This window comes from Musca autumnalis, unplaced genomic scaffold (genome assembly GCF_047663935.1).
Source record: "Musca autumnalis isolate F117 unplaced genomic scaffold, ASM4766393v1 scaffold_4, whole genome shotgun sequence".
Classification (NCBI taxonomy): Eukaryota; Metazoa; Arthropoda; class Insecta; order Diptera; family Muscidae; genus Musca; species Musca autumnalis.
The window spans coordinates 146362381-146381594 of NW_027411977.1; the positions used below are offsets into that span (position 1 = coordinate 146362381).

General features: G+C 37.4%; 1 protein-coding gene and 1 long non-coding RNA gene across 2 annotated transcripts in view; one reads left to right on the top strand and one right to left on the bottom strand.

Annotated features, from left to right (window-relative positions):
- Positions 1–19214, bottom strand: part of LOC141403528 (uncharacterized) — a 240504-nt gene that overhangs the window by 36368 nt on the left and 184922 nt on the right. The gene's annotated exons all lie outside the window — the stretch shown is intronic.
- Positions 1–19214, top strand: part of Lmpt (four and a half LIM domains protein limpet) — a 437156-nt gene that overhangs the window by 23996 nt on the left and 393946 nt on the right. The window lies entirely within an intron of this gene.

Sequence of the window (19214 nt, forward strand, 5' to 3'; positions counted from 1 at the left end):
ACATTTACGACATTTACCCTAGCACTTACTTAGATGAATAGTGCTTCAATAAGATTTTGTAAGAGCAAAAAAAAAAAGCAAATAAAACATAATATAAGCCACTTGAAATATAAGAATGTTAAAATTGTCAATAGACAAGAATGCTTTTGATACGACTATAGACGTATTATTATTTATGATTTCTTGTTTGTATCCATTTAGAGTTTTCTCTTGTAATCTCTTTCAGATTTCTAGGAAGTCAATTTCTTTGATTTTTAGTAAATCTCTTAACATTGTATTAAGACAAAGAAAATGTAGAAAATAAAATCAAAAACGATACAAAATTTGATTTTGGAAGAATTTTTTTTACGTCGCAAAGACTACAACGGAATAGTCAGGGTTTTGCGCAATATCTTTAAACCAAAAGAATTAGCAAACATTTAAAAACGGTGTAAACGGCGTTGGATAAAGTACCTAAAACTTAAAAATACCGAAAATCTGCCGGAACCATTCTATGGGGCAGTGCATATGTATATCAAAATGTAACCTATACCGATAATTCTATGCAGAAACATTTTATAGCTCCAAAGGAGACTAAAACCCCATCTCTGTTGTATAATGTGGCCAAAACCTTCAAAATACCGAAAAATGGGAATGTTTTAATCTTCATCGAAGGCTATAAGGGCTATACCCCAGCGAAATAAATTGGAAGTAGTGCAATGTGGACTAGTTCTGTCACGGCATGTTTTGATGCAGTTCAAACGGAGTCGTGAAAAAGGCTCTCCAGTCCTCACATTTTAACCACATTTGGATGCAATCCAAAGAATCACATCCACTTGTCACATTTTAACAACATCCGGATGCAGTTCAGCGGATTCGTGAAAAAGGCACTCCAATTCCTCAGGATTTAACAGCATCCGGATGCAGTCCAAACGGAGTCGTGAAAAAGGCACTCCGTTCGCTACATTTTATTAGCAGTTTTTAGAGATCCCTACATGTACATAAATCAGTTTGTACATCTCTACAGGTAGCGGCATACATTTTCCAAAAAGAGATAAGCGTGTTAACATTTCCAAACATTTGTTAATACAAACTAAATAATATTTAATTTGTAAACATTTTTCCGGTAACTCACGAGAAGAAGTTGGAGTACATGTCGAAATCTTAACTGGTGATGGGAAGACAACCCATTTAGCAGATGAAGCAAAAACAGTTCAGCTTGGATTAAATGGAGAGAGGAGGAAACACGCATGTTTGCGATTGAATTCAATGGAGAATTTTCATAATTTGTGTTAATGTAATAAAGTTATTAATATTTTTGTTTTAAACAAATAATAAATGCATTTTATTTGTTCTGGGATATTTTGTAATGGCTTGCACAATTTCCGCAGAATGCCTGTATCAAAACACGTGCTTTGGACTGCCTCCTATTCTACCCCAAAGGGTTAGTTAAAATGCAATGCCAAAGGGTCAGTTAAAATGCAGTGCCAGAGGGTCAGTTAAAATGCAGTGCCAAAGGGTCAGTTAAAATGCAGTGCAATGGAGTGCCTCTTTCAGTAGTCACGCTCTTGTAAAAATCATGAGTGAAAATGCATAATTTGATGCACTTCCAGATCACTTGTACATATCATTTAACTGCCTCTTTGGAGGCAAACTTTTTGCTGGGTACCATTCCAGACCATTCTACGGGGATATTTTATTTATTTATGCTCATGTAAAAACCTAGCCCATAGGGGCTATGATCGATTTCAAAAACCACTATACATTTACTTACTACTCTCTCTCCCAATGAAGAATAAATATCAAATTTCCGCTATTTCTGTTGGATAATGTGGCTAAAACCTTTAACCCTTTGAACCCCCCAAGGAATCTATGGTATGACCAGGAGTGTCTTGCTGTCGGGAGAAAAGAAAAGAGGAGAAAAGTCTTTTCCGTTGGAAAAAGAGAGAAATGGAAAAGCGGGAGTGTAAAAAAATCGAAATGTACAGCAGGGGTCAAAATGAAGTCCGAAAATTCTATCAAAGAGTGAAACACCAAACTGATGGCTTTGATACATCCTCCCGTAGAGACCAGCTATATAATTTGGTAACTGATATAGTGTGCTAGGGATATGGAAAGAGCATTTTTCCATACTGTTGGTATCCAATACTAGCGAAGACGACGAAAATACCACAGATCCAATCCCAGAAGATGGTATTGAATCTATAACGCCCGGCCAAGATGAGGTAAAAACAGAAATGAGTCGGCTGAAAAATAATAAGAAAGCAGGAGCAGATGGCTTATTAGCCGAGCTGTTCAAACCCAACGGCGACGCCATAATAAAAGGAAGAAAGAACACGTACCCGACGATTGGAACCTGAGCATTCGATGTCCCCTCCATTTACAGCCTTTAACAACCATTTACGAAAAAAAAAAAACAATTTGTTTTATCGGGAAATCGTTTTATCGGGATTTTGATGACTTAGGGCTTTACACGTATTTTAAAGTGTGCATTAACCGATACAGTTTTACTTCAAAATTATGCCCTATTTAAAAGGACACATCATGTATTCAGAAAGTGATTAAATTTTTCCTGCATTCTCTTCAACTAACTCACAAAATAAATTTGAAAAAGTACATACATACATTTGTACATACATATTTTTTTCTTACAGACATTTTATAGAATTTACTGAAAATATTTTTTTGTTTCTGCTATATAATGCGAATCGGTAAACAGATTTTTATAGTTTTGGATTCATTTGAATCGTCGCGGTGTGTAGATTACGTACATATTTTAATATACATATAGTCTTTTTCTGAGCCAAAACAGGGCAAATGTCAAAAATGAGTATGAAACCGCGACAAAATCAATTAGTTGACAATGAGAGTCGCACCTAAAATATTCTGGGCGACATTTTTGCACAACATTTCGAAGGTGAAAAATGTCATCTTGTGGTACTTTTATAGCGGTTCTTAAAATAAGGGGCGAAGGGATAGATGGTCGAAATGCTCTACGAAAATAATCCTTATTCGATTTGACTGTAGACATGTCATCTCATAAATAAGCTAACGAGACAGTTAACACAGATATAACGCTAATTTCATGATGCCTTAAAGTGTCTTCAGCAGAAACTTCATAACGCCATAACTCGGAAGTTCGACTCACGGCGGATCTTTCCTTCCGGATTCTTGATATACTCACCAAGGGCTTTCATCCCCAAAAGAAATTATCTCTGCCCCAGATTGTTACCTCCATTTTGTGTCACAGTGTTATCAAAATTGAAACCGATACAACTTTTGCGCGCAATTGCCATAATTAGTATCTCGAATAGATTTGAGAATGGAATTTTTTCACAATGTTTCGTGTAGCTTAAAAAAATTTAGGTTTTTTAAGGTAACTTTAACTGAGGACATTAATAGTTTTTAATATTACCTCGAGATCCTTTCAGATGCAATAAATTTCATATTTTGTTTGTACACGTTATGTTTCGACTTTTATGGGGGCACTAAGAATATTCTCGCCAATCCAATGATCTAAGGAACTTCGTCATTCCCAACGAATTGAGCTGCCACCACTATCTGAAGACTATTCAACTGTCCAGTAATGCTTTTCCGAAAACCGAAAATAGTTGTATATCAATATTGCAGACCTCATTTTATTTTTGAATAGTGTGTTACCACTATTCACATCTATATACACACTTACATATCTAAATAAACATTTTACCCTCGTATTTCTTCAGATGTCACATCATCGTCAATGAAGTTGTCATTTTGTAGTTGTCACACACCGTTGTTTCTCCGCTCTTTCCGCCATGTGACCTTCGTCATAATCTTTTGACTTGTTTGCATTTTTGCCAGTATCCATTTCAGAGGCCACAAAATGTGGTGGCGTAAACAATGCAAAAATTAAATTCCACAAAAATAAAAGACAAATAAAACCTGCATGCCATGGCTGTGTTGAGGAGGTTGCTTGGAGGAATGCTTAGACACCCTTCTTTCGAAGTGTAATATAGGTAAATGTTTATCATGGAACTTCTATGGATGGATATATGCGTTCCACTTTACATTATAAAATCCATTGCAAAAAAATTAAAATAGTTCCTATTTATATAGAATAGGAAGTCATACCAGAAATGGATCATTAAATTCTATGTGGTTCTACCAATTACCTCAACAAAACACGTTCTATTACTGACAAGTTTCAGAATCTTCCGCAATACATTTAGGTCATAAGCAAGTTCCTGGTATAACTTGTAATACTCGTTGACGTTATTCATATCTGTACATGTAGGTTCAAACATAGCTGCCAGATTTGACGATTTATCGTCATTTTGACGATTTTTTGGTCAAAAATTGATAAACGACGACTTGACGATTTTTGCCCAAAAAATGACGATTTTTGGTTATTATGCTAATTAAGTCATGATTAATTTTGTAAAACACGATTTTCAAAAACTGCTCAAATATTTTTAGTTGATTTTAATAATTAATAAATCAGAACCTGCAAAAATCTATTATTTTTGAATTTTTTGGAAAATTTATGAAGGAAAATTGGTCAAAATTTCGATAATAGTATACTTTTGCAAGTTCTGGAATAGAGCAATTAAATGAAGTTTTTAAATTGTGAAAGCAATTTAATTAGTTTTTCGAAATCTTTAAAGAATTTTCACATTTCGTAAACATGGAGGAAAAACAAAAAATAGTTTCAAAATTTCGTGAGCTAAGATTTTTGGATATTACGGAAATGTTTGAAAATAATGAAACGGATTTATTTCGGTTTTGGAATGCAATATTCAGTTTGAAACGTGGTGATGTCTCATATGCATTTCCTATAAGAACAAAATTTGTAAAGAAACCCACCAAAAATACCCCTTACAAAACCCCTTACTAAACCTTGATTAAGAAGGGCATGTCGAGCGAAATTAGTGGTTATTTTTGACCACTAATATAAGTAGTCACGACTTTAAGCGACTACTTTTTTAACTACTTATTACAATCGTCAAATAATACTTATTTGGCGCGACAGGCCCTTGTTAAAATAAAGGGTTAGTAAGATGTTTGGTAAGGGGTATTTTTGATGTGAGGCAATGATAGTTATTACGTCATTCGTCAGAAAATGTTGAATGCGTTCTCAGCCAAGTAAATCTTAAAAAAATAAAATATCAAAATTCTCTTCATAATGATTCAATGGAGGGTATACTTTATACCAAAAATGATTTAAAACTTAACGAAACATATTGTTATGACATATTTATTAAGCCCGATCTCTTAAAATGATAAACTCAAATATTTATTTAAAAAGTAAATAACTTAATGATTAAATGTTTATTCACATTCTTATTTGTAAAATAAATAGCTTCAATTTACTGATTGTTTCTTTTAATAAGAAATATATTAAAATATATCTAAAAGTGCATATTTTAATTTTTGACGATTTTTTTTGACGATTTTATAAAATAGATTTGACGATTTCTAAAATAAAAATCGTCATTTTGACGATTTTCCATAAAAATAATATGGAAGCCCTGGGTTCAAACAGCATTTATGGCCTCCGAATAAATTCCCCCGAGTATATAAAACACACATTTCACTGCATCTTCACTGTAGGGTGTTTGACCATATAAGGGAAGGACGCATACCGGCAATTTTCTGTTTTTGTTTTACAAACGCGTTGTTGTCGCCTCAACAGACGAAAAATTCTGTTTTGGCTTTTGCAATGCCAAGCGTTCGTTAACTTTAGGTATGACGTAATTTCACAAAGCCCAGATCCCTCATCAACAACAACACATGGACTACATTCAAATAAAAACAAAACAGACACAAAAGTGATAAAACAAAACCTACAGCGCCAACTCGCAACAAAATTGCGACTACGCTAAATACCTTTTTGTGTGCAATTTTTATAAAGTATTTATAAAGACAAATATGATTTTATTTGGGTTTTTTGTTGTTGTTGTTATTGTTTCAATTTGGTTGTCCACTCATGGAGAGAAATCAGTCATACCGCGCTCAACACATTTACACATTTTTAATGCACAGTGTTTTAGAAATATTTATGTACATATATAATTATTTTCTTTGCTGCAATTCAATGTTGTTGTACTTACCAAACATGTGTCCTATAAGCCGAACTAAGAAAAGATTTCCATTCCTCTCTATTTGTTTTATTTATCCAATTTGGAATACCATGTTTTTATACCCTCAGCATTTATGCTAACGAGGGTATATACACTTTCATATGGCAAAATGTGCCTCAGCGAAATAATGGTTTTAGACCCCAAGTATGTTGGGCCGAAATCCGTTTCAGACAATTTGTAGTTGATTTAGCCATATCTGTTCGTCTGTCTGTGTGTCTGGCTCGCTGGAGCACACGATAACTCTCGAACGGTTCAACCGATTCCGTACTTAGGGGTAGTTTACACTATATGTAAATGTCATATGACACGAAATAAAAACATTCCATATCTACCCACGCAAGCAATTTGGAGACGCAATTTTATTACATTTTTGCTGGTGTGGACGCGCAAAGTAAATGGCGTAAGAAAAATCGCCAATATTGCACATATTAGCGACTATATAATGATGGAAAATTTCATGTCATATGACATTTACATATAGTGTAAACTACCCCTTAGTTTAACTTAGTTTAAGTTCGAAGATGGGCCATATCGGTCCACTTCTTCGGGTACCTCCCTCAAAAAAGTTCAAAATTGTTCTGTAAAATGGTGTGAACGATATCTCTCGAGGGAAACAATCGATTTGGTCCAAACTTTGCACATCGTATTATTCTTCCAGATATATATGTAGATTTGGTTCGAATATCTACTATATCGGTCCACTCCTTCAGGTACATCCCATCTAAAATACGGCAAGAGTGAAGTTTAAGAGCTCCGTCGGATCGTTTTGAAATTTGTTTCAGGAAGTTGTCCTTGCGGCTCTCTTTTCGATGGTACAACTTTTTTCGACCGCAAGTCCATACTTCCTGAGATAAAAGCTTCAAGAAACCTCGACGGCACCAACTAAAATGGCAAATCCGGAAGATAACTCTAGCAGGAAGTTTCTGATTAGTTCAAACTTTGCACATTATATTATTTCATACAGTCATGTATCAGATTGGAATATGGACTATATCGATCACTCCTTCGGGTACCTCCCTCACAAAATTCGAAAAGAAAAGCTCCAAAAAACCATGCTGACAAATACTAAAATGTCTAGTATGCACAACTTTTTCAATAATTTCTTTCAAATTTAGCGTAATTCAATACTCGGGTTATTTTGAATAAAACTCGTGATACAAAATCAATACATTTCATACACGGCATCATTATTGTGTTTGCTTTTTTTGGTCAGAGGCTGAGGTTATATCTTCGTCAGAACAGCAGACTTATACTTTTTTTGCTTGTTTTTATATAAAGCTCGTCCCGTTGCTGAGATCTGCAAAGTATTTCTCTATATTCAACCTGTGGATACTTCCGGTACCATTAAGCTGTGCCTCTCCAAAGGGGGATAATTTTAATAGAAATATTTTACATTTTTTCAGCAGTTGTAAATCATTGTTCGCACCAATGCACTGTGTGCGAAATTCAAATCTAGCGGGGAAAAAAGTCCGAAAACTGACCAAGGGCTAAGTAAAAATTATCAATGCAGTATTTTTTCAAACATACTGGTAGACCCAAAAAAATAACAAACAGTATTGCATTTAATGGTTATTGGCCGTTATAACGGTACATTTACTAGTAATGTTTATTTAAAAAAAAGTTGCAGCCTTATTGGATGTTGTGAATATTCTGAAAAAAATCTTTGAACATTTATATGAGATTTTTCTACTTAGATCATTTTGAGTAAAGTGCAACTTATGGGAAACACACGGAAACACTAACGGACCTTTTTAATATTAAATTACATACTTTTTTTGCCTTTTCTCATGTTAACAATTTTATAAATTCATTTTTACATGAAAATACGTAATTTAAAGTAGGGCATTTGTATGGGGGATATACCTAAGTGAATAATGTTTGGTGTGTAGATTTTTTGTCTATTAAAACGCGAAAACCAAATGTTCGTTCTTCTGTTTAATCTGGCTCTTGGTCTATCTCCAGTTCCAGGAAAATGGCTGCTTCGATGGGATGTAGCCACAGATCCACTGGAATTAGATGAGTAGGTTTGGCGGGGCAGTTGAAAAGGTTCTTTGTGTCGTGCGGGCCCATGCCGCATACTGGGCAGATGTCATGCACGGCGCGATCGATTTCCGCCCAATAAGAATTTAGGCGACTGCAATATCCTGAGCGTAATTGAGCCAAAACTACTCTGTATATTTGGCCTTAGCAACTGCATCCGTGTGAATACTATTTAAACCTGCTTGATATGCCTGTTGATCTAGGGGTTCTTTCCTATATTGTTGGACCTCCATCTCTAGAGCATGAATATCCTTCCTGATATGCCTGAATGCGTTGGGCCTAGCCAGCAGATGGTGATTGGGATGGCTCTCACGGTAACACCCAAGCAAGTACTGCAACGAAAAAATCTCATTATGTTGCTTTACTGGAAGAATCTTTGCCTCCTCATGTAGATGGTCCGTTGAAGACTTGAGGAGGCACCCTGTTGCTGTTCTCAGGGCGGCATTCTGACAGGTTTGAATCTCTTTCCAATTCGTATCACATAATCTCGGGGACCAAACTGGAGCCGCATAGCTTACCACAGACCGACCTATCGCATTATATGTGGTCAACAAGGTTTCTTTATCTGCACCCCAAGTGCTGCCGGCTAGGGACTTGAGGACTTTGTTCCTGCTTTTCAGTTTGTCGCAGATAGCTGTAGCGTGTGCGCATGACTTGAATGTAGTGTCGAATGTGACCCCTAAAATTTTGGGGAAGTTTGTGGTCGGAATTCTACTACCGTCGACCATGAAATGCAACTTTCGTCCAAACTGCGCTGTCCATGTGGTGAACAGAGTGGCTGTAGATTTTGTGGCGGAATTCTGCATATTCCTCCAGTGGAAAAAGGTGGCAAGATCGGTTGAATAGGTGTTCAGTCTCTCACAGATGTCATCAGGGAAGGTACCTTACGCCAGGATCGTGGGCGGAGGGGACGGAATACAGGAGAGGTAGAGGTTAAACAGTTCCGGAGATATCACCCCACTTTGGGGAACTCCCCGTTTCACTCTACGGGGTTTGGACTTCTTGTTCCTGAGTTCCACGTACGACTTGCGTCCACACATATAATTGGCTGGCTTTTCAAGCTTGGCTGGAGGGTTGTCTGCTCAATGTCCTCAAACAGCGTGGAGTGCCTGACTGTATCAAAATCTTTTGATAAGTCAAGCGCCACCATCACTGTTCTATCACACGGCGGTATCTGGTTGAGTCCTTGACAAATATATGTAGTAATGGCGTGCAGCGCTGTTATCGTGCTGTGCTGCTTACGGAATCCATGCTGATGATCGGCGACTTGATAGCTATTTCTGATACTGGGGAGGACTAAGGCCTCAAGGGTCTTTGCTACGGGCGACAAAAGCGAAATCGGCCTGTACGATTCACTTTCGCTGGCATCCTTGCCGGGCTTCCATAGTGGGACCACCCTGCCCATTTTCCAGACTTCGGGAACAATGAGGGTGGATAGCGACAAGTTGAGAGCTTTAGTGAGATACTCCACTCCCGGCTCATCCAGCTGCTTCAGCATTACCATGGAGATTCCATCAGGGACCAACGCTTTGGATGATTTAGCGTTCCTGATGGCATTGGCAACATCATCCATTGTAAACTGGGGTGGTTCATCCTCGGCAGGAAGATATCTAATGCGACGTAATACTCTTCTCTTCGGTGTGCTCGACAAACTGTCGATTGAAATAACTTGCGCACCTCTTCGGGTCAGTCAACGTAACGTCGACAAACGTGACTGAGGTCCTATCTACCCTTCTTCCAGGGTTCGAGAGTGACTTAACCGTTGCCCACAATTCCAATGTTGATTGGATGATTTAACCACTTGTTCCGCTTATGCTCGCCGAACAGCCTGTTAACCTCCAGTGTCAGTTCCCTGACTCTGGGTTCATTGGGGTTGGCTCGACGAATCTCATCACGCTCATTTGCTAATCCCGTCGCCTCTGCTGGGAAGTTTCGTTTTACTTCGGGTATTCGACCAGCAGGGATATGGCTAGCGGCTGCAGCAGTGATGATGTCTCGGAACGTCCTTTCCGCTACCCGAACATCAGAATGATTGGGCAGTTCTCTGAAGCGGTGATTGGTGAACTCTCTGAAACTCGGCCAATCAGCATTCTTATGATTGACGAATGTGCGGCGTTCAGAGGTGATGAAATCGGGTGGTCTGCTAATGGAGGCAATTATGGGGAGATGGTCTGATTCAAGGCAAATGACGGGTTGCCAACCTCATTTGTCAGACCAGGTGACACGATGGTTATGGACACTCTCTTGTAATTCTGGTAGGTGCGTCCTCATTGACCGTGCAAAACGTAGGGCTATCAACCTGCTCAGCCAGCGCTGTACCCTTCTGGTCGTTTGCGAGGGCCGAATGCCACATCTCATGATGCGCATTAAAGTCCCCCGGGAAAATTTTTTGAGTTTTTTGCAAAACTACTTTTAAACACCAAAAAGAATAATCCATTATGGTTATTGTTTACTTTTTATCCTTGACAATTTCATTTTATTGCTCAAAAATACACGAAAAATCCTTAAGAAATGCTTCTTTACTGACTTCCATAGAGTCATGCAAAATATGTATGTGATGAAGATGCAAATTAGACAGAATCCTCGCTGCACCATGCCCTTGTAAAAATCATGACTTCTTTCACGTAAAAAGATGTAGTCCAGAAGCACTTGCACTCATGATTCAACTACCTTTTTGGCTACAAACATTTTGCTGGGAAGTAACATTCATATGTACCAAATCATATCCGCTTACCTCAATTAGTTTTAGAGGTATTAATTTTTCCCCGCTAGATTTGGATTACGCCCACAGTGCAATGTTTTCATTAAATGAAAACACACATCTGTATATACATACATACATATGCACACTGAAAAAGTAGCAAAAATTCGCCTCCCTCTTGCATATTTGACAATTGATAATGACGACGACTACTATTCAACGTTCATACTGGGTCTGCCGGTAAGGTAATGCGATCGGTCTTTATTATTACGTTCTGTCAAAACTTCTGTTGTTGACGCTGCTGACGTGTTGTTGTAGACTGTTTTATGCTTTACCAATGAATGGACTGCGAAACATTTGGTTTTGTTAAATAATTTCAGTCGATTCATTGGCATTCAACCTTCGAAAGCACACATGAAAATTGCAATGATAAGAAGGGCTATCAAATTCAGGTTTCTATAATTTTGTTTTTTTTTGGGTGGGGAGGTTTGAGGGGCGTTCATAAACATACATCCAAATGGCTTATTCAGCAGCAAAAAAATAAATAAAAACAAAACAACACCAAATACCACAGGCTGCGATTCAATTTGGCATTTGTTGTCTTGTTTTGGAATTATTTGTTGTGCTGACGCTGTTGTTGTTAATTTTATTTTTTGTTTATAATAATAAAAATGAACTAATTCAATTTGTTTAAGGTTTAAAGTGAACAACAATTTTAACTTTGTTTCATCGATTCCCATTCGTTCGTTGTTCGTCATGCATACCCACTTTGCGATAACGACAACTTTAAGTTGCAAAACATACAGAACCAACAACAAATCTATTTGAGATTTACTGATAAGATTTGTCGTTATGGTTTGCGCTTGTTCTGAGTCATTATTCTACAAAAGTGCAGTGAGATAAATTGAAGAAACATGAGATATGAGTGGTTATATTATTCTCTAAGATTAGCGCTGCCTGGGGTGGTAATGGGTTGTATGTTGCTTTCTGAAGATGAAGGCAAAATAATGGATTGTGATCAAATATAGGAACTATTTTAGTTCAAAATGTCACCATAGTTATATGCCTTGATCATCCTAGAAGGAACAAGGGCATACTTCTCTCACCCCTTTCTTATCGCCTCATAATAGGGTGAGAATCAAACTCTTGTCTACTGTGTGCATAAAGGTCATAATAACCTATGCTTGACGGTGGCCCTGAAGCTCCAATATTGTTATATCGCCGTAACGTTGCTCAGAACAACATGCATGAATTGAAGACCAGAGATGAGAAACACACAAATTGCCGTAATGTTGCTCCGAACGGGATGCATGTATTGAAGGCCAGAGATGAGAAACACACAAACATAAAGTTCATCCTTTCTTTGGATCGAAATTTTCTCCCATCCTTTATGATGACAATTTCAATTTCGAATTACACATGGTAACATTCCCCCTCTAAGTGAATTTTATGAGATATGAACATTTTATTAACAACATTCAAATACAAATAAATGTCACTTACGCATAATCGCATACAATCAAATGACAATGACCACTGGCGAATGACACACACCAGCAGACCATTCATCCATCCATCGGTGACCCAATTTTAAAACCGCATTATACCACTGCCACTGCTCTCTATTGTGGTAACACAATTTATTGGTCAACACAATAAAGAAATAAGGTTAAAAACTCTTGGACATGAAATGGCCGCAAAAGGAAAGCCATAACCATAAATGAATGGATGGATGGGTGATGCACGATGGTTGGGCGGAAGGAAGGTACAGCAAATTGACTGTTTGACCGATATTTTGATCAATGTGGATCAATCAAATTGCTGCTGCACGTGGCATTGTTTGCATGTGAACTTGGACTGTTTGCGGTGGAACCATAGCGAACAGTTTAGTAATTGAATAAACTTCCCTCACACACTTAGCCAGAGGCTATGCCAATTCGATATTAGGTCAATTTAATGAAATATGACAAACATAAGTATATCAGCTACCCCCATAAAAATCTCCCTCACACAGACCGGGTATGATATGGCATAATTTTAATTTTGCTAAAAGCCCTGTTAAAGTTAAACGCCTTTTTTGTTTTGAATAAAAAAACCGGAAAAAAAACAAAATTAACAAACAAACCCAAAACCCTGCGAACTTCAATTTGTGGGTCACCTTTCAATGAAAATGTCTGTCGTCTTAACTAATATTGAAATTGATGGACTTGAGGTCGTTGGTCAGTTGCTGTCTTCCGTTTTTTTATTCGTCATAAAGATATTCACATGTACACATCCAAACATACATTTATACATATGAAGGAGAATATTAGCGAACATTTTCCGAATTTTGACATTGTCTCGCATTGATTTGGCAAATTTCGAAGAATTCTGTATTTTTCGTTGGGAGTCATTATGATGCAATCGATTCGATGAAGTGGATGAGATCATCATTGTTGGTTGTCATTAAAGAAAGCCATATCTCGGATGAACCTTAAAAATGAAACATCACGAGAATAAGAACAGCACAGCACACTTTAAATGCCAAAAGAAGCAGACGAAAGCAAAACAAATAAACAGAGTGTAAACTTCTTTTCCTTCTCTTCTTTTAGCCTGTTGCAGCAACAAACATAACTAGCTAAGGATTCGATCCGATGTGAACCATAAACAACAGCACATGAAATGCTAACAAATATTTTAACATTTCTGTTTCAATACGAGGAGACCTGTTGGAAGTCCCAATTTGAACTTCTATATCTCAAAATTGGTAAAACCTACGAAAATATCATAAAGGTCAATCTTGTAGAGAATTTTCACAGCTTCAACATTTTCTCTAATCCCATTACAATGGGACTTGGGTTTCCAAGCAAAATCGTAAAAACCTAAAAACCCCCTAAAAATGTGAAATTTGACCGCGATTTATTTAAAAAGCCCTCCGGCAATTTTTTGTTTTTTATTTTTTTTTATTTTTCTCATCTATGAACATTGTAGTTTCAGAACCTTGCTGTAATAGGAAACAGTCCGTAAACTGCATTTGAGCGAAGATTTATAAACTTTGTTGGAGAGGTGCCAGAGGAAGTGGATTTATAGGTCATATTCAGACTTGATCTATGTTTGGAAGAAAGTACATAGTTTGTATCCAATCGTTGACTATATTTGATAAAGGGATTAGCCTTAGTTGTGCAGACCAAAAAACTAATTTTTCACGATTTATTTTTCAAATAAAATGCAAATATTTTTTAGCTGTTCTTTCTTTTATCTGAAAGATCACATCTTATACTACCTTCGGAATTGTTGTTGTTGAAAAATATTGCATAGTTTTGTGGTAAATTGGTACCTGCGAAACCCCTTTTTTATACCCTCCACCATATGGAGGGTATAATTAAATTTGTCATTCCGTTTGTAACACATGAAATATTCGTCGGAGACCCTATAAAGTATATATATTATTGATCAGCATAAAAGTCTATGTCGAGTTGACCATGTCCGTCTGTCCGTCCGTCCGTCTGTCTGTTGAAATCAAGATACAGCTCGCAATTTTAAAGATAGAGAGTCAAAATTTGGTACAGAAGTTTTTATTACTTGCAGGATGGTTGGTATTGAAAATGGTATATATCGGTCCACGTTTTGATATAGCCCCCATAGAACGGTACCTCCCGATTTTCGGTATTTTTAAGGTTTTAGCTTCATTATCCTACCAAAATGGCTGACATTTGGTGCGTAGTCTTCTTTAGGGGTATAAAATTTTCCCCAAGAATTTTGTCGGTATCGGTCCACACCTTCATATAGCCGCCATAGAACGGTACCTCCCGATTTTCGGTATTTTTAAGGTTTTAGCTTCATTATCCTACCAAAATGGCTGAAATTTGGTACGTAGTCTTCTTTAGGGGTATAAAACTTTACCCCAGAATTTTGTCGGTATCGGTCCACACCTTCATATAGCCCCCATAGAACGGTACCTCCCGATTTTCGTTATTTTGAAGGTTTTAGCTTCATTATCCTACCAAAATGGCTGAAATTTGGTACGTAGTCTTCTTTAGGGGTATAAAACTTTCCCCCATAATTTTGTCGGAATCGGTCTACACCTTCATATAGCCCCCATAGAACGGTACCTCCCGATTTTCGGTATTTTGTAGGTTTTAGCTTCATTATCACACCGAAATGGCTGAAATTTGGTACTTAGTCTACGTTGGTGGTATAAAACTTTCCCCCAGAACTTTTCGTATTTTGAAGGTTGTGTCTTCAATATTCCACCAAAATGGCTGAAATTTGTTATTTCGTCTTCCAAGAGTTATAAAATATTCCAGAAGAGTATTATCAGTATAGGTACACGTCTTCCTATATCCCCATAGAAGCTTACTTCTTGATTTTCGGTATGTTTTTTAGTTTTAGCCACATTCTCTTACCGAAATATAGGAAATTTGGTATTTAGTCTTCTTTGAGCCTAAAAACTTTTCGTCAGAAATTTGTCGGTATAGATCGACGTTTTGAAATAGCCCCCATAGAATGGTGCCTCACATTGTTTTACCGAAATTGCTGAAATTTAGTATTAAGTCTTCTTCATACACGAAAGGAAACTAATTATTCCATTTTACTTCAATACAACTTGTGGTGGAGGGTATAACTAGTTCGGCCTGGCCGATCTTAACGCCGTTCTTACTTGTTTTGTAAAAGCATTTTGGAATGCCAACGATAGCTCAAAAACTAAAGGGCCGATCTTCGTATATTTTTGTGAGCGTTTGAAGAACCTAATAATCTTAGACGGTCAAAGTTAAAATTTTAATTTAACGAAAAACATTGACCATTTTTTGTCCAAAACTCAGACAAAAATCTTAAAACAAGTACAAGTCGGCTTTACCGACAGTGATATGTGAATTGAAACTTTCACCTACGGACAGATCGAATGTATTTAGGGTCTTTTCAGAGTTTTGTGGCCCTTTTTGGACATTTGAACTTGCCGACAAAAATGTGGATTAGGATTAAAGTTCAAAAGTGTTGGAGGAGGTACTTAACGAAATGGATCGACATAGTCCATTATGGAAGTGGATTTTTTTTTGGAATCATATCTTTTCGATAGATAGCGCGCCCACTAGTCATTTCAGTATGTCATCGTATAACTTTTGGACCAGTATGCCAGGAAGCATGGACTTGTCCACGGAAAAACAGCATCCAAATGATCTTCGACTGCACTAAGACATAAATGAGAGGACCGATATGGACCATTTTAGAAGTTAAATTAAATTTGGACAAAGTGTAGACCAAATTGGTTGTCCCGTTTGAGAGATATCGTGCATACCATATTAGTGAGATTTTTTACATATTGGGGGGAAGTACCGGAAGTTGTGGACCGGTATTGCCCATCTTCGAACTGAAACTATGTTTTGAAAAAATATGACGAAGGCCAAAGTTTGGACCAAATCGGTTGATCAGTTCGAGAGTGCTCTCCAGCAACTGCATATGGTGCCACAGGGGTTTTTATACCTTTCGGGCTGTTTTCTTTAGCAGTATGCCCCAGAAAAAAACTTTTACCGTCGTAATTGAGGCAGTGAATGCAAGCTGCTTCAAAACAATCAAATTGATTCGAGAGCAGGTCTTAAAGTGGTCTTATACGAAATTGTGTGTGGAAGGTACCCGATCGAGTGGACAAATATAGTCCATATTCGAACCTAATCTATATCGGGTACATAAATTGCTATGTGTAAAGTATGGACCAAATATGTCACTCCCTTCAAAAGTTATCGTGCGCACAATTTTTCTGAACATATTTTAACTTTTGTGGTGGAGGCACTTGAAGGAGTGGACCGATATGGCTTATCTTCGAACATAAACTAGGTTTGGACAAATATTACGAAGGCCGAAGACCGAATCGGTAGATCCGTTCGAGAGTTATCTTGCGCTCCAACCACTACACATAGGGTTTTTCGCACCTTTCAAGGTATTTTCTCAGGAAGCATGGACTTGCCCCTGATGAAACCTGTACCGTCGTATGGGGGGTAGCGAATGCAAGTTGTTACAACAAAAATCGAAGCGATTTGAGAGCAGGTCCTGAACTGAACTTTTCCGAAATTTTGTGTCGGAGGTACCCGAAGGAGAGGACCAATTGAGTCCATATTGGAATCACATCTAAGTCTGGTTGAAATTTCACGATGTGTAAAGTGTGGGCCAATCGGTTAGTCCCTTCAAGAGTTATCGTGCGCACAAAATTTCCGAACATTTGTGGGGGAGGTGCCGGACCTATATAACTCATCTTTGAACTTAAACTAAGTTTGGACAAAATATTACGAAAGCGACATTTTGGGCCGAATAGGTTGATCCGTTCGAGAGTTATCGTGCGCTCCAGCCAGACAGACAGACGGGCGGACATGGCTAAATCAACTCCAAATTGTCTGAAAGTTGCGCCTCTACACACAAAACATAACTGGTTCGTCACTTTTATCGGTCATATCTCAGCCAATTTTTCTCCGATTGACTGGAAATTTTTGCGGCATACTCTATACTACCTGTACTTTAAAACTAGTCAATCAAATATTTCTCGATTTTTTGAAAGTGATAAGTAGAGGTAACTGTATTAAACAAAATATTGCCTTGGTTTAATTTTTCTATAAATTTTAAAACTTTAGAAGGTAAGTTTTTAATAATAGCAGCCGTATAAGTTAGATTCTTTGTCCCTCAGCTTCCCCTGCTCCATCAAATACGGATGCTGATTGGCGCACTAGCATTTCCTCTACAACACCATTTGCGGAGACCGTAGTGTGCGGATCGCCGCTGGGCATCGGTTGTTGTCCGTTTGCTCACTTTGTACACCTTACTCTCACTGGAATAATTGTAATTGTATTAGTTTATGACATGTGATCCTCTGCGAACACGTATTCACTTGTCGTGAAATAACGTCTACGCGTTATTATTTAAGGCCGACGCCACCGCCCGATTACCAAAGGCAATCTTTTTTGTTCTAGAGAAAAGAAATACACAATAAACTTCAATCATATTTATATTAAGAATTAATGCTGGTTGTTTTTATTTCGATGGTTCTTTTCTCCCTCCACTGCTCATCATACCTGAGTTATCGTTTGTAAATACCTATGAATTTCCCCTTACCCCACCTAAACAGAAGCATTACATACAAAAATATTGGTCACCGTAGCTATAAGGCTGAAATTGTGGCTAGCTTTTTGCTGATGTGTTTTGCCACCGTCAAAATGTGATATTAAACCCACACTGTGGTAAGGGGTATTATGGCTTTGTACATTTGTATGTAACATGCTAGGGATACGGAAAATCAATTTCGGTTAATCGAATAATCGATTATTAACCGTAAAATTTCTAAAAGTCGTAGTCGACTATTGACTGTGCCAAAACCGGATAATCGATTATTCTTAGTCGACTTTCGAAAGACGAAGTCAACTATTATTCGTAGTCAACCATTAGTCGTAGTCTATTATTATTCGTAGTCGGCTATTAAACGTGATCGACTATTAGTCGTAGTTGACTATTGGGTAATCGACGGTACTTTTTTATACATATAACCAACACACGTCGTATCAACGAAAATGGTCGATTATATTCGATTATAATCGGTTTTCGGCGGTTAAGGATTAATCGAAAGTTAACTTTTAGAATACTGTCAAATAATCGACTAACCGAAAATCGAGTTTTAAGTTTTTCACGAAGACCGAATAATCGAAAAATCGATTATTGCAATTCACAGCGTTTCCCTATAACATGCATAAGGAAACGACATGGGCCCATAGTTCGTTTTAGGGTTATATGTACTTAGGCTCACTTTCTGAGTCAATTTAGGCATGTCCTATTTTTCAGTATAGGTCTATGTTTTGATACAGCCCCCATAGAACAGTACCTACCGATTTTCGTTATTTTTAGGGTTTTAGCGACATTATCTTACCGAAATGGCTGAAATTTTTCAATTAGTCTGCTTTGGGACCAAAAAGCTTTGCCCCTGAAAATTGTCGCTTTATATCCACGTTTTGATTTTCGGTATTTTGAAGGTTGTGGCCCCAATATAGCACCGAAATGGCTGAAATTTGGCTTCTAACCTTCTTTCCCCCAGACATTTGTCAGTATGTATACGCCCATGTTTGAATATAACCGTTATACAAAATATAAAATGTCCTCCAGAAATCGTTGAAACTTTAATAAATCTTTTTTAAATGAAAGCGTTAATCTTCACTTCTAACTGTTCTATTGTACTGCAATACAACACGTGGTTCTTACTTGTTCTGTATGAATACATATTTCACTTGAAACCACACTATATTTTAAACTATTGCTCTTAACAAATCTCTCCAGTTAGAGGTTTTTAAAACACACACGCCACGAACAAAATGCTGTATACGAAGGTGCGATATATGTATGTATATGGCGAAATGTATCTT